This window comes from Hyaena hyaena, unplaced genomic scaffold (genome assembly GCF_003009895.1).
Source record: "Hyaena hyaena isolate Hyena2069 unplaced genomic scaffold, ASM300989v1 scaffold_70, whole genome shotgun sequence".
NCBI lineage: Eukaryota > Metazoa > Chordata > Mammalia > Carnivora > Hyaenidae > Hyaena > Hyaena hyaena.
The window spans coordinates 3,368,164-3,384,747 of NW_024080701.1; the positions used below are offsets into that span (position 1 = coordinate 3,368,164).

General features: G+C 39.5%; 1 pseudogene; it reads left to right on the forward strand.

Moving 5' to 3' along the window:
• The first annotated feature begins 16,027 nt into the window (after window positions 1-16,027).
• Window positions 16,028-16,578, forward strand: LOC120232280 (annotated as a pseudogene).
• The last annotated feature ends 6 nt before the right edge of the window (window positions 16,579-16,584 follow it).

The following is a 16,584-nucleotide window of genomic DNA, read 5'->3' on the forward strand; positions in this document are numbered from 1 at the left end:
ACCATAAGAGACTCTTAAATACAGAGAACAAACAAGGGTCGCTGAAGGGGAGGTGGGCAGGGGGTGGTACAGGCTAAATGGGTGATGGGTACTAAGGAGAGCACTTGTGGTAAGCACTGGGTGTTGCATGTAAGAGATGAATCACTAAATTCTACTCCTGAAACTATTGTTACACTACCGTTAAGTAACTCAGATTTAAATAAAACTTAAAAAAAAAAGACTTTTCAGCTTCTGCTTTATGCTCTCTTGAATCACTTTCTTAGAGAGAAGCCATTTGCCATAACATCAGGATGTTTGAGTAGGTATCCCTTAGGAGTGTCTGCCTGGCCAGGAACTGAGGCATTACACCAAAAATCAGCACCAGATTGCCAGCCATGTTAATGAACCATTCTTGAAAACCTATCCTCCACCCGGAGCCAAGCCTTCAGATGACTGCAGGCCCTGCTGGCATCTTGACTGCCATCTTGTGAGCTACCCCAGTCCAGAACTACCCATCTAAGCCATTCCCAAAATCCAGACCCACAGAAACTATATAATATGATAAATGTTTACTGTTACTTTAAGCCCTCGGTTTTGGAGGACAATTTGTCATGTAGCAATTCATAACCAGTACAATAAAATTTACAAAAATAAGAAAATGAGGAATGATTCAAGTCTAGGGATATCTGCCCTGGATAACTGAGTCTGAAACAATGAGATCTGGTCCTAGGATCATTCTTAGAGCATATTCAAAGAAAATGAGCAAATTTAAGATTTATGCTGATGCCCCACCAAGAACATAATAGCCCCTTTCAAAGCAGCTTTTTTTCTCTTAGCACAGAATAAATCACATATTAAGAGAATGCTTTTTCTTTTTCTTTTCCTCCATATGTGGCCGCGCCTCTACCCATCTTTAGACACCCAATGGTTTCCTATTTTCTAACTTTCCCCTATTGCAAACAGGAAACCATCTAGGTAAGTTATTTACATCATTAGCAGGAGGACAATATCACAGTTTAACCATGTGCAATTCAAGGAAAAGCCACCCTTTCCCTTTTGCTTTCCACCTCTCTCTTCAAAAACAAATCTCACTATACCTAGTATACCTAATACACCTGAAACTAGTCTAATGTTATGTCAATTATATCTCAACAACAACAAATCTCAGAATTGTATACTTTAAACGGGTAGATTGTATGGTATGTGAATTCTATCTCAGTAAATCTGTTTTTAAAAACTCTGCACAGTCCTTTGAAGCATGAAACAATAGTAAACTGATGCTCAACTGTTTCCACAAACCAGGAAACAGCCCTGTTTATAAAATTTTTCATCAATCTAATGACCTTCTATTTAAATATATTGCTTAATCCACTAAACAAAAATTTTCAGGGCCCATTAATGCCAATTACTCTGCTAGGTACTGGGAAAACAAATATCAATAAACTCAGCCCCTTTCCTTCAGGGTTTCACGATGGATCAGCAAACATGCAAATCCTATTACAACACATTAAAGTAACTGCTATGATAGAGGCATGTTCTGTAGCATATACAGATGGTCTAGAACAGGAGTCTGAAAAGTACAGCCTATAGACCAGCCAAATCCTTGAGGTCCTATGAAAGCTTGACCTCTTTAAGCCAGTGTTAGTTGCATTCAAATTTTGACCGAGATGCATTCATACCAAAAATATTAACTACCTCAAATATTTGTGAGTTTTTTGTTTTATTTTAGAGAGAGAGAGGCAGAGCATGAGTGAGGATAAGGGGCAGAAGGGCAGAGAGAGAATCTTAAGCAGGTTCATGATCAGCACAGAGCACAACATGGGGCTGGATCCCACCACCCTGGGATCATGACCTGAGCCAAAATCAAGAGCCATACACAACCAACTGAGTCACCCAGGCAGCCCACAAGTGTTTGTATTTTTGACATCAACTTCATCCTTTATTTTGTTGTGAAAGGCTTTACTTCTAATTTTTTTAATTTCAAAAAGAAATAAGCAAGAGAAACCTGGAGGTGGGAGGATATACTCAATTTTGAGTATATGTATCTGTTATCTTTTAACATATTGAATAACAGTTTGTGTTTGATAATAATTAAAATAGAGCATAATATCAGAGAAGGTTAACACTGATTAGAACTAGTAAAATTAGGGGCGCCTGGGTGGCTTAGTCGGTTAAGCATCCGACTTTCACTTAGGTCATGATCTCGCGGTTCGTGGGTTCAAGCCCCGCGTTGGGCTCTGTGCTGACTGCCAGCTCAGAGCCTGGAGCCTGTTTCAGTCTGTGACTCCCTCTCTCTCTGACCCTCCCCTGCTCACGCTGTCTCTCTCTCTCTCGCTCTCGCTCTTTCTCTCTCTCCTAGAAATAAATAAAACATTTAAAAAAAACTAGTAAAATTAGAAAAGAAACTAAAATTGTTTGCATTTACAAAATACTAATTGTAAGCATGTTTTCATTTTTATTTAAAAAATGTTTTAGGGGCACATGGGTGGCTCAGTCGCTAAGCATCCGACTTCGGCTCAGGTCATGATCCCCCAGTCTGTGGGTTCGAGCCCCGCGTTGGGCTCTGTGCTGACAGCTCAGAGCCTAGAGCCTGCTTCAGATTCTGTGTCTCCCTCTCTCTCTGCCCCTCCCTTGCTCGCCCTCTGTCTCTGTCTCTCAAAATAAAATAAAGACATAAAATTTTTTTAAATTAAAATTTAAAAATGTTTTAATGTTTATTTTTGAGAGAGAGAGAGAGAGAGCATGAACGGGGGAGGGCAGAGAGTGAAGGAGACACAGAATCCAAAGCAGGCTCCGGGCTCTGAGCCTTTGGCACAGACCCCGACGTGGGTCTCAAACCCACAGACCGAGAGATCCTGACCTGACGAAGTTGGCTGCTAACCAACTGAGCCACCCAGGTGCCCCAAGCATGTTTTCATTTTTATTTTTTGAGAGAGAAAGAGGGGAGGGGCAAAGTGAGAGGAAGATAGAGAATCTTAAGCAGGCTCCACACCTAGTGCAGAGCCTGACACGGGCTCAATCTCACAACCATGATATCATGACCTGAGCTGATCTTAAAAGTTGGACACTTAACTGACTGAGCCACCAGGTGCCTCTCTATTTATCTGTTTGTTTATATTTATTTTGAGAAAGGGAGAGAAAGTGTGAATGGAGGAGGGGCAGAGAGAGAGGGAAAGAATCCCAAGCAGGCTCCATACTATCAGTGCAGAGCCTGACTCAGGCTCAGTCTCATGGACCTTGAGATCATGACCTAAGCTGAAATCGAGTGGATTGCTTAACCAACTGAGCCACCCAAGCGTCCCTGTAGTTAACAATTTTCAAATGAGAAAGTGGTGAGGTGACATTGTGATTCCTGATGTGTGCCTGTAACAGTCTAGAAAAAGTTCAGTGACTTTAAGTATGGTTCAGCAATAAGCTACTTGAAACACTGCACAGCTTTCTGTGATTTTCAGACTCTCCTGCCAGAAAGAGTAACCGGCTGGGGATGCTAATAGCGCACCCTAGTGATCATAGTATTCCACTGCCAGCTATATCGAAATAAAACAGAACGGTCTCTTCTATCTTATATTACTGACCAAAGCAGACTATCCAATGGCTAGGGATTTTTATAGTTTTTTTTAAATATTTTTTAAAATTTATTTCTAGGAGAGAGAGAGAGAGAGAGAGATCGAGCATGAGCAGGGGAAGGTCAGAGAGAGAGGGAGTCACAGACTGAAACAGGCTCCAGGCTCTGAGCTGGCAGTCAGCACAGAGCCCGACGCAGGGCTTGAACCCACGAACCGCGAGATCATGACCTAAGCGAAAGTCTAACGCTTAACCGACTAAGCCACCCAGGCGCCCCAGGATTTTTAGTTTTTAGAAACCTGATGATGATGATGAAGATGGTCTTTAAAAATATTCTCCTGGTGGTGATATTTGGGCACTGTATGTTCTGCAAAATAAATTTGCAGATGCCAAATAAAATTCCCAGAAATTTATTGGATATTTACATCAAGGTATTGTATGATATCCTATGGAGGATTAAAAAATACTAGATGTGGTTTCTATATAGACAATTTTGAATTATAGTTTTTGGTACATGTATTTTATATCTTTAAGTATAGAAGAATCATTTTTATACTGTATATTTTCCATACTTTCTTCACTTTGTATTTATTAGATACACTCAGTATTTTTAAATGAATGAATGCAAAAAATTAAATACTAATAATACAAAAATACAAGTGACTTCATATTTTGTATTAACTTCCAAACAAGTGCTATCACCACCTCTGGGTTTGCTTTTTTCTGCATCTTTTGAATTAAGGTGATTATACATTGCTCTTTGATTTTTTTTATTTCTTCCCCAGAAACATAACAAAGGATGATTATTAGAAAATAAACAACAGGGGCGGCACCTAGGTGGCTCAGTTAGTTAAGGGTCCGACTTCTGCTCAGGTCATGATCTCCTGGTTCAAGAGTTTTGAGCCCCGCATCAGGCTCTGTGCTGACAGCTCCGAGCCTGGAACCTGCTTCAAATTCTGTGTCTCCCTCTCTCTTTGCCCCTCCCCCACTCACATGCTCGCTCTCTCTCTCTCGCTCTCTCTCTCTGTCTAAAATAGACATTAAAATTTTTTTTAAAAAGGGAAAGAAAAATTCCCCTGATTTTTTCTACCTGTGTGGAGGACACAGAAGAAAAGAAAAAGAGACAAAAGAAAGAAAAGGGGAAAACCCTACTAAATTTACTGTAATAACAGTATAGAGCCAGAAACTGGACTTTTTAGGTTCCTCGGTCAGTCTGCCTTTATACACAGCATTCAAATAGAGTCCTTGCCTATTCTCAGCATTGCATCTCATCATTGTGTGTCCATAAGCTTCCTTGGGGTTAATTCAGGGTTGTAAGTAAGTGTGGGTGTCTCGATTCAGTTGAAGATGAGCTATAGCCTACCCTCTTGCAGAAAGATGCTATCGCTTATACTTTCTTCTTCTTCTTCTTTTTTTAAGTAAATTTAAGCTTCATTTCACTGGCTCACACAGATTTTTAAGAAATCCATTGCTGGAAAAATAAAAATTTGAAACCTTCAATTCTAGTCTACTGGAATAGCGAGTTTGGAAATAGACTCAACTATGTTTAATATATGATAAAAGTGGCATCTCCAAGAGTTGAGACAAAGATAGATCTTTATAGAAACTGTGTTCAGATAACCAAAAACAGCCGTTTGAAAAATATAAAAGTAGAAGTTCCTGGATGACTCAGTTGGTTAAGCATCCAGCTCTTGGTTTTGGCTCAGATCATGGTCTCACAGTTTGTTGGTTCGAGCCCCACATGGGCTCTGTGCTGACAGCTCAGAATCTGCTTCAGATTCTGTGTCTTCCCCTCTCTCCGCCCCTCCCCCACTCATGCTCTGTCTCAGTCTCAGAAATAAACCATAAAAAAAAAAAAGAAAATATTCACAATAGAATATTTGAAAAAAGACCTCACAAACACATTAGTGAGCCATTTTGGGAATGGGTCCTCTGGTAGATATCTACACAGGCTGGGGGGCAGGGGGTGGGGATTGTAAATTTAGAGATTGTTCAATTCTACCCAGGGCAGAGGGGAATGTATTAGTTTTAGTTTTCTAGGCTGATACAACAAATTACTAGAAACACTGTGGCTTAACACAACACAAATTTATTATCTTCGAGTTTTGTTAAGTCAGAAGTCTGAATTGGGTCTCACCAGGCTAAAATCAAGATGTCGGTAGGCCTCAGTTCCTTTCTGAGACTCAAGGAGAGAATCAGAACCCTTGTATTTTTCAGCATCCAGAGGCTGCCCACATTCTTTGGCTTCTGGCCCCCTTTTTCCATCTTCAAGGTCAGTGGTACCAGTGGGCAAAGTCCTCATGGCACATCCGCTTGACCCCCTCTTCTACTTCTCTCCTTTACTTTTAAGGACTCATGTGATTAGATTGGGTCTACCTGGGTAATCTGGATAATCTCCCCATCTCAAGGTCCACATCCTTAATCACATCTATAAAGACCCTTTCACCATGTAAGGTAACATTCCTGGATAGTACATGGACAGCTTGTGGAGGGAAGGGGTCATTATTCTGCCTACCACAGAGAGTGTTAAGAGAAACTTCCTGGAAAAAGTAACACTTGGGTTCACTCTGCAATTCTCTTGCAACGTTTGATTTTTCATTGATCATATCATTCATTGATATATTCTTGCTTTTGTCATTTCTGCATCAAATCATTTAATTTTATGTTAGAAGTTCAGGATTCCTTCAAGAATTGGCTGTAAATCCCTATGGTTTGTGTCATGTTTGCTATGAATTATAACCAAAACCAGAAAGTTCAAATCAGGGTTGCCTCGATGGCTCTGTCAGTTAAGCGTCAGAGTCTTGATTTTGGCTCAGGTCGATTTTACTGTTTGTGAGATCAAGCCCCGAGCTGGGCTCTGCACTGACAGTGGTAGAGCCACTTAGGATTCTCACCTCCCTCTCCCCCCAACCCTTCCCTGCTTGCATGTGTCTCCTTCTCTCACTCTCTCTCTCTCAAAATAAATAAATAAACATTAAAATATTTCAAATCAGCCTTATTTTGATACTCATCTGAATGTTGCTTTGACCTTGTGCCATTGTATGCATTGGACAATAACTGTGTTGGCCTCTTCCAAGCTATAAGCCCCTATCAGTAAGAGTAATCTTGTTAACCTGTACACAGTGCCTACTTAGCCCAGAGTCATGTGCATGCAATAAGGAAAAAATGACAAGAATCCAAGAATAAACAAATATACCTTTAACCTACTGTATATCAATTCATCCAAGTGTGAGGCCCTCTGAGACCATAAAACTGAGCTCCAAGCAATATATTTAGCTGTTGTTAAACAAATAGTTTACTTTCTCTCTCCCTTTTGTCATTTGATTCTGCCCCAAATTAGAATCAATGTTTTTCATGGATGAAATCCACAAGGAAGAGCTTACAGAACAAGAAGGCAAGAGGGCAAGATTGGAACCTGGAGAAAAGCCAACATTTAAAAGGAAGATGGTGGGACAGAATCCAAGAGAGGCCATTGGCTGGGGTGAAACACCTGCTCAAGTCTCACCTTTCCATGGTCCTTGCTGCACAGTGTTTATACCTGCCCTAAGACTCCTCTTGAAAGGATCTTAGAAAGATTTATTCTCGGCTGCCTCTTGACTATTCTTTTCTGACCAGAAAAATGCGCATCTGCTCTGACTAAAAATGTCAGAAGGATTTGGCAGACCATCTTTTTCCCCCCTGATTTTATTGGTTTGTATGCTTGTTTGTTTAATAGAAAATATATTCACATGGTTCAACATTCAGAAACTACTAAAACAGTAGGGGAGCCTGGGTGGCTCAGTCGGTTAAGTGTCCGACTTAGGCTCAGGTCATGATCTCATGCATGATTCCCAGCCACTCAGTTCACATACTCTAATTACTGGTTTCTTGTGTAGCTTTCTGACCCGTATGCAAACACCGCTTTTGATTCATTTTCTTTACACAAATAGCAAGCAGCACTTCATGCACTAGCTGTTCTACACTTTTCTTTTTTCTTAGGGTTTCTTCAATATTAGTGCATAAAGACCTGCCCCATTGTTTTTGATAATTGTGTAATATATATTTGGAAATGATATTTCAAAAAAATAGGCTATTCTTTGGAATAGTTTTAGATTTACAGAATTGAGAAGGTAGTATGTACAGAGAGTTCTCGTGTATCCACTCATCCAATTCTCCCTGTTATTAACAGCTAGCATTTGTATAGCACATTTGTGCAATTAATTAATAAAATAGCATTGATTCATTATTGTTAACTAAAGTTCATAGTTTATTCAGATTTCCTTTGAATAATTTTTTCTGGTCTAGGATCCTATCTAGGTACCACATTACATTTGCGTGTCATTTCCTTAGGGTTTCCTTGGTTACAGCAGTTTTGATGGTTTTGACAGTTTTGAGGACTACTGGTCAACTATTTTGTAGGATGCCTCTCTTTTGGAGTTTGACTTTTTACATTTATTAAATTGGGGTTAAGGGTCTTAGGGAGGAAAAGCACATAAAGTGCCATTTTATCACATCATGTCCAAGATACATGCCATCAACCTGATTTATTGATATTGAGCTTGACCACTTGGCTGACCTAGGATTTATCAGTTTTCTGTACTGCAAAGTTATTCTTTTTTCCTTCCTTTCATGCTGTCTTCTTTGGAAGGAAGTCACTATCCACAGCTCATACTTAAGAAGTAGAGAAGTAATGGGAAATTTTAAGTACCTGTTAAAGTTATTTTTACAAATTGGCTAAAGACCAGAGGATAGTTGGTTGCAAAGAAAGGGAAGAAAACTAAAAAAAAAAAAAAAAAAAAAAAAAAACCCACAAAACAAAAATCCCAGAGCCATGTTTCAGAGGCTCTTGAATTTCATGAGCCACTGAAGATTCGTGGGGTGCTACTGATGGAATCATTGTATCAGTCAGAGATATTACCAGACCTGTGCTTTAGGAAGATTAAGTTTGTGACAATATGCAGAATTAATTCAGGAAAGTAAAAAACTAGGGAAAGAAGACCAGAAAGGAGGCCATTGCAACTGTTCTGTCAATTGATGTTAAGAAGGGCCTGAAATGGGGAGGTGAGAGTACAGAGCAGAGGATAATCAGAAGTAACAATCGAGGAGACTTGGTAACTTTCCCAAGCAACATTCTGTGGAAGAGTCAAAGGTAACTTAGATGTCAAAACTGCATGAGTTGGATAATGGTGGTACCTTTAACAGAAGTAAAAGACAAGAAGAAGAATTGGTCTGGGGCTCAGGATGAGTTTGATGAACTTGACTCTGTGAGCTGGAAGGTCCAGCAGCACCATCAGGTAAAAAGTTGGAAATGCAGGCCTGAGGTCAAAATTGGACACATAATTTTGAAAACTTTTCACCTAGAGATGAACTTGAAGCTGGGGGAATCTGTAGGGAGTGGGGCATCCACTAAGGTGATGAGACGAGGGGAGGGCTCAGGGCAAAGGAAAGGAAGACCAAGAGCAAAGGAGGCAGAGGAATAGGAGGAGGCTGTCCTAGGGCTATTGAGGCTTTGAGTGAGTGTCAAAGCTAATTGAGTTACATTCTACAAAAGTCATCAGCTTTTGTCTTTTTGCATAATTCATTCAGGTTTTCTGCCTTTGTCACCTTTTCTCTTATATGTGTCTTTTGTGGATGTTGCTGTTTTCTAAGTTGGTATCACCTTATTATTTTGCTCTTACCCAGAGGTAGTTTACTTTTTTCAGTTCATCTAAATGGCTTATCAAGGGCCACATCAACAATTACTACAATTTAGTTAACCAGTTCCGGAAGCTGCCATAAACAACTTGTGACCTGCCTTGATTGGGGCACATTTATAAGAAAATAAGTTTTAGTAACTGATCTTGCATTCATTGAATTGCATTATTTTCATTTCATATTTTACATGGAAGCCAATAGTTCCATTTGTTTCAAGTTCTTTTTGTTAACAGCTTGATAACATTTGTGAAAGTGTTCTTTTTAGTGGCTTCTGGGGATGAATTTCCCCTAAATTCAGTCTATCCTCAGAATGGATTGAAATATGTGCACATTTTTATTGATTGGTTTACTGAAATCACACTTGATGTGGACTAAGTGGAGCCAGACATATTTTATTTTTTAAAAATCAATTCTTCTCCATTGCAATTGCCCCTTTCCTAGCTTAGGTCACCATTTCTTAGCTACATTACTTCAGGAGCCTTTTAACTGGACTTCCCTGGTGTCTTTATTTTTTCCACATCATAGCCAGAGAGCTTTTTCTAAATGCAGATTTGACCACATTATTCATCTATGAAAAAAATATTAGTGATTCCTCATCGCCCTGAGCAACACTTAGAAAACTTTTCATGATCATTTTCTACTCTTGCTATTAAGCCACCACAACTCTATATTGCAGCCCATCCAGTAAGAGAAGAAAAGAAATAAGATATAAATTTTGGAAGGGAAGAGAGAAAATATATTTATTGTCTACATAATAAATCTCAAAAGCAACTAAAAAAGTGTTAAAACTAGTGAGACAGTGAGTTACCGTTACGTACTCACCAGAATGGCCACAATTGAAAAGACAACAATACCAAATGTTGAGAAGATGAAGCAAAAGGAACTATGACAAAATACTTGACAATTTCTTAAAAGGTTAAACATGGATCAGTACACACACACACACATGTATTTCATTATATATCTCATTATATTTCTTACTATAAATATATACATACACATACATATAGCCTTCAAGAAAAATCAATGCATATCACATTTCTAAAACAAAACACTTGTTCTTAACAGCTTTATTCATAATAGCCAAATTAGAAACAAACCATATATCTATCAGCAGGAGAAGAGATACATTTTTGTCTATTCTATAATGATAAATACTACTTAGCAATAAAAGAAAGTAACTACTGGTACATAAAACAACATGGATGAATGTCACAGGCAAAAGAACCTAGACACAAGGAGTACATACTGAATGATACTACGGATGGACATATGAGTATGTATAGAAAGTGAGAAGATTTTTGCTTTAGATGTTAATGCCCACTAGAAGGCATCCTTTACAGAAGATGTACCGAACAAGCAAGTAATCAAAACAACTTAGACGTTAGCACTCTTTGGCAACTGATACAATAGGCGTACGACTGGAGAGATGGAGGTTAAGCATGGGCCCAACAGCATGGACTTCCACTTACCAAGACCGTTAGAGTTACTGCCACCTTGGAACGTCCGTTCTGCCAGCAATGGAGTCCATTGTTCTATTGATATGGTATTGTTTTTCAAGGAGATCAACCAGCTACTGGGTGGCAAGTTGATTTCGCTGGGATGCTTCATTCTCACACAACTGAGCATCTATTCAGGGTGTGAGTATGCCTTTCCTGCCCACAGAGCATTGCTATCTGGGGACTTGTAAAATACCTGCTCCATTAGCATGGAAGTCCACACATTATATCATGCAATCAGGAAATACAGGTCACAGCTAAGGAGGTACAGGAGGGGGCCCATGACTATGGTCGTTTTGCATACTGCATCATTCAGGAGCAGCTGGGCTGACAGAATGTTGGAATGGACTATGGAAGATATAATTCAAGTATCAGCTCAGAGGCAATGCTCTGTGAGGGTGGCATGTCATCTTCCAGGATGCAGGGTATGCCCTACATCAGAAACCCTTATACAGTTCTGTGTTTCCAATAGGAAGTATATACCTGAGGTTCAGCGGCCAAGAAGTGGCTCCTTTCTTCATTCACAATGGTTTCCTGAAGGACTGTATGCTCTGAGCTCTTCAGAGTTAGTGGTCTTGGTGCCCAAAAGGGGCTGGGGACATGGCAAAGATCTTGCTGGACGATACATGATGGCTGCTGCCTGGGCCTTTGGACTACATATAACCCGGGACTAGCAAGCAAGAAGAGGAGTCACCATCGTGGCAGGGGTAAGTGGCAGGGATCAGCAGGAAAGTATAAGGCTGTCGTTAGATAGACAGGACTAGGTGTGGAATTCAGATGATCTGCCTGGGCACTTCTTGGAAATCCCTTGCCAGATGTAACTGAATGGATTAGTGCAGCTACTTAAGCCTTTTGTGCTCCCAAATCTGTCTCAGTGTCTGCTCACTGTAGGATCCAATTAACACGCTGATAATTTCGTTTGGGTCTATTATATCCTCATGAATGTTTTGCCTACTTTATCTAGGTTTGGGAGATGTTTGTTAAATTCTCTTTTATTAATGTGTCTATTTATCCTTTTTTTTTTTTTTTTAGCTTTATGAAAGTTGCTGTTCTATTACAAGACATCTTCAGCTTGTATGGTTCCTGTATGCAAAGTTTTCAGTTATGTGCTTTAATTAAATTAATACCAGCTCCTCACCAACATGATTCAAATTTTGCTTATGATGGTATGTTCATTATAATTGCATAAAGTGCTAACTTTGAAGCAAGTTCTTTACTTCACAAATTACTAAATAACAATGCTTATCATGATCAGTGGCCAATTCAGTCACTTCTCTTAAAGTCTTTTGGTGATTGGGACACTGCACATCTGTGTCCAGTCATTCAGGTCTGGGACAGAGAGCAAAGCATGTCATTGTGCTGTCTTCTGGCCTCCCAGTGATAAACCCACGTGACATTTTACAAAAATTGATAATCAAAAGAGAGAATTGGCAAACAAAGATAAAAACACAGCAAAGACACTCAAGTGACAATGCTGGAAGTGAAATTTGGGTCAGATATAAATGTCATAGAAGTTATATAGGAGCTATAGAAGAGATATTTAACTGCAGAATTCTTGACATCGTTGTTGCTTGGGAGACTCTAGATATGCAGTCAGAGAAACTTAGTGAAGATACACTTACTGAAATAAATAAATTTTTATGGCAAGCACCCCAGAACAAAAATGATACTGGCACAAAACTTCACATTAAAGGAACTCCTGAAAGTATTTCACAACACTGAAAACACAAAGAATACATTATTGGAAGTAATTCAAACTTAGAAGAATGACCATTTCCAAGGAGTAGACTAGATGCTCCATGTATCATAAATTATGCAGGGAAGAAGGCAAGCACCCTTGATGTTTTTTTCTTGATATGTCTTTTAAAAATAAATAAAACACTTTAATTTTCAAAGTTTTCAATGTTATAAATCATACTAAATAAATGTTAGTTTTTCTATTTTATTTTCCCTATATATTTATAAGAGTTTGTTTCCAACAGAATTTTTATTTTTAAAAAATGTTTATTTGTTTTTGAGAGAGTGAATCCACGAAGGGCAGAGAGAGAGGGAGGCAGAGGATCTGAAGCAGGCTCTGTGCCAACAACAGAGAGCCCGACGTGGGGCTTGAACTCACAAACCGTGAGATCACGACCTGAGCGAAAGTCAGACACTTAACCAACTAAGTCAGCCAGGTGCCCCTCACAAAATTTTTAAAGGCCATCAAAGAATCACAATCTTTCCCATTGATTATTAAGAGTGCCTTCCAGGAGAATGGCAAGATGGCAGAGAAGTAGGGAGCTCCGTGCATTTCACTTGCATCCATCTCTCAAACAGAGAAGGCCTGAAGTCATAGGACACTGAGCCACAGGAATTTAGGAAGAGAAAGAGACAGAATACACTGGGAAGGAAACCTCATAAGTGCGGCTGCCTCAAGAAACAAGCCAAAGTGCACATGGTGGAGAGTCCCAAATACCACTATAGTAGGGAAACAAAATAACCAAACTCTCAACAAGAGAAGCCAAGAGACACCATTCAAAGAACTCTTCCTGAACAGACAGGCCCTGAACAGTCAAAGAGCCCTCTCTAATACAGCAGAACTCGCAGGGGCAGAGTGTACAACAAGCTTTTAAAATTAACAAGAGACAGAAAGCTAACAAAAATGATGAAACAGAAGAACTCTCCTCCAAAGAAATTCCAGGAAGAAATGACAGCTAAAGAACTGCTCAAAACAGATATAAGCGACATAACTGAGCAAGCATTTAGAACAATAATCATAAAATTAATCGCTGGGCTTGAAAAAAGCATGGAAGACATCAGAGAAACTATTGCTACAAACACTATGGAGCTTAAAAATAGTTATGATGAATTTAAAAATGCTATAAATGAGGGGCACCTGGGTGGCTTAGTCGGTTAAGCGTCCGACTTTCGCTTAGGTCATGATCTCACAGTTCGTGGGTTCGAGCCCCGCGTCGGGCTCTGTGCTGACTGCCAGCTCAGAGCCTGGAGCCTGTTTCAGAGTCTGTCACTCCCTCTCTCTCTGACCCTTCCCTGCTCACGCTGTCTCTCTCTCTCTCTCTCCTAGAAATAAATAAAACATTTTTTAAAAATTGAAAAAAAATCAAAATGGTATAAATGAGATACATAATAAACTGGAGGTGTCCAATGCATGGATTGAAGAGACAGAAAGGAGAATAAGTGATTTAGAAGACACAAAAGAGGAAACTGAGAAAAAGAGAGATAAACTGATCCAGGAACATAAAAGAAGAGTTGGAGAGCTCAGTGATACAATCAAACGGAACAATATCTGTATCATAAGAATCCCAGAAGAGGAAAGGAGAAGGAAAGGTGCTGAAGGAGTCCTGGAACAAAGTATAGCAGAGAACTTCCCCAACATGAGGAGGGAAGTAGATGTTGAAATTCAAGAGGCACAGAGAACTCCCCTCAGATGTAACTTGAATCGATCTTCTGCATGACATGTCACAGTGAAACTGGCAAAATATAAGGACAATTGGAGAATTATGAAAGCAGCTAGGGAGAAAAGGGCGACAGACCTATCTACTGAAACTTGGCAGGACAGAAAGGAATGGCAGGAGATCTTCAATGTGATGAACAGAAAAAATATTCAGCCGAGAATCTTCTATCCAGCAAGCCTGTCATTCAGAATAGAAGGAGAGATTTACAAAGTCTTTCCACATAAACAAAAATTGAAAGAATTTGTCACCACTAAATCAGCCCTGCAAGAAATCCTGAGGGGGACTCTCTGAGGGAAGTGTTGCAAGGAACGCAAATTACTAGAGACACCACCACAAGTATGAATCCCAAAAATGACACAATGACTCTAAACCCATATATTTCAATAATAACACCGAATGCAAATGGGCTGAATGCTCCAATCAAAAGACATAGGGTAGCAGAATGGATAAAAAACCAAAATCCATCTATTTGCTGTCTACAAGAAATGCATTTTAGACAGGAGGACACCCTCAGATTGAAAGTAAGGGGATGGAGAAATATCTATCATGCTACTGGAAGTCAAAAGAAAGCTGGAGTAGCTATACTTATATCAGACAAATTGGACTTTAAATTAAAGACAGTAACTAGAGATGAAGAAGGGCATTATATAATAATTACAGGGTCTATCCATCATGAAGAACTAACAATTATAAATGTCTACACACCAAATATGGAAGCACCTAAAATACTTAAAGAATTAATCACAAACAGAAACAATCTTAGAGACAAGAATGTGCTAATAGCAGAGGACTTTAATACTCCGCTTACAGCAATGGATAGATCAACTAGACAGAATATCACTAAAGAAACAATGGACTTGAATGACACATTGGACCAGATAGATCTGACAGATATATTTAGAACTCTATATCCTGAGGCCGTGGAATTCACTTTCTTTTCAAGTGCGCATGGCACATTCTCCAAGATAGATCACATACTGGGACATAAAGCAGCCCTCAATAAATATGAAAGAATTGAGATCATACCATGCACACTTTCAGATCACAATGCTATGAAACTTGAAATCAATCACAGGGAGAAGTCTGGAAAACCTCCAAAAACATGGAGGTTAAAGAACACCCTACTAAAGAACGAATGGGCCAGTCAGGGAATTAGAGAAGAAATTTAAAAATATATGGAAACAAATGAAAATGAAAATACAACAATTCAAACTCTATGGGATGTGGCAAAGGCAGTCCTAAGCGGAAAGCACATTGCTCTCCAGGCCTATTTCAAGAAATTAGAAAAAGCACAAGTGCAAAATCTAACAGCTCACCTAAAGGAACTAGGAGGAGAGCAACAAGAGCACCCCAAACCCAGTAGGAAAAGAGAAATAGTAAAAATCAGAGCAGAAATAAACAATATAGAAACCAAAGAAACAGTTGAACAGATCAATGAAACCAAGAGTTGGTTTTTTGAAAAAATAAACAAAATTGACAAACCTCTAGCTAGGCTTCTCAAAAAGAAAAGAGAGAGCACTCAAATAGACAAAATCATGAATGAAAATGGACTTATTACAACCAACCCCTCAGAAATACAAGCAATTATCAGGAAATAATATGAAAAATATGCCAACAAATTGGACAACTTAGAAGAAATGGACAAATTCCTAAACACACACTCACTACCAAAATTCACATGGGAAGAGATAGGAAATCTGAACAGACCCATAACTAGTGAAGAAATTGAATCAGTTATCAAAAATCTCCCAACAGACAGCCATTGCAGTACATTGAGCTCCATAGAGACAGCGCTGGTGCAAGTGAGAGCCAGACGGGCACTGGGCGACTCTGCCTCGCTGAGGAAAATAATCAAACATGGGCAAAGGAGATCCTAAGAAGCCGAGAGGCAAAATGTCATCGTATGCATGACTTGTCGAGAGGAGCACAAGAAGAAGCACCCGGATGCTTCAGTTAACTTCTCAGAGTTTTCTAAGAAGTGCTCAGAGAGGTGGAAGACCATGTCTGCTAAAGAGAAAGGAAAGTTTGAAGACATGGCAAAAGCGGACAAGGCTCGTTATGAAAGAGAAATGAAAACTTATATCCCCCCTAAAGGGGAAACAAAAAAGAAGTTCAAGGATCCCAATGCACCCAAGAGGCCTCCTTCGGCCTTTTTCTTGTTTTGTTCTGAGTGTCGCCCAAAAATCAAAGGAGAGTACCCTGGTCTGTCCATCGGGGATGTTGCAAAGAAGCTGGGAGAGATGTGGAATAACACCGCTGCTGACGATAAGCAGCCTTACGAAAAGAAAGCTGTGAAGCTGAAGAAAAAATATGAAAAGGATATTGCTGCATACCGAGCTAAAGGAAAGCCTCATGCAGCAAAAAAGGGAGTCGTCAAGGCTGAAAAAAGCGAGAAAAGAAGGAAGAGGAGGAGG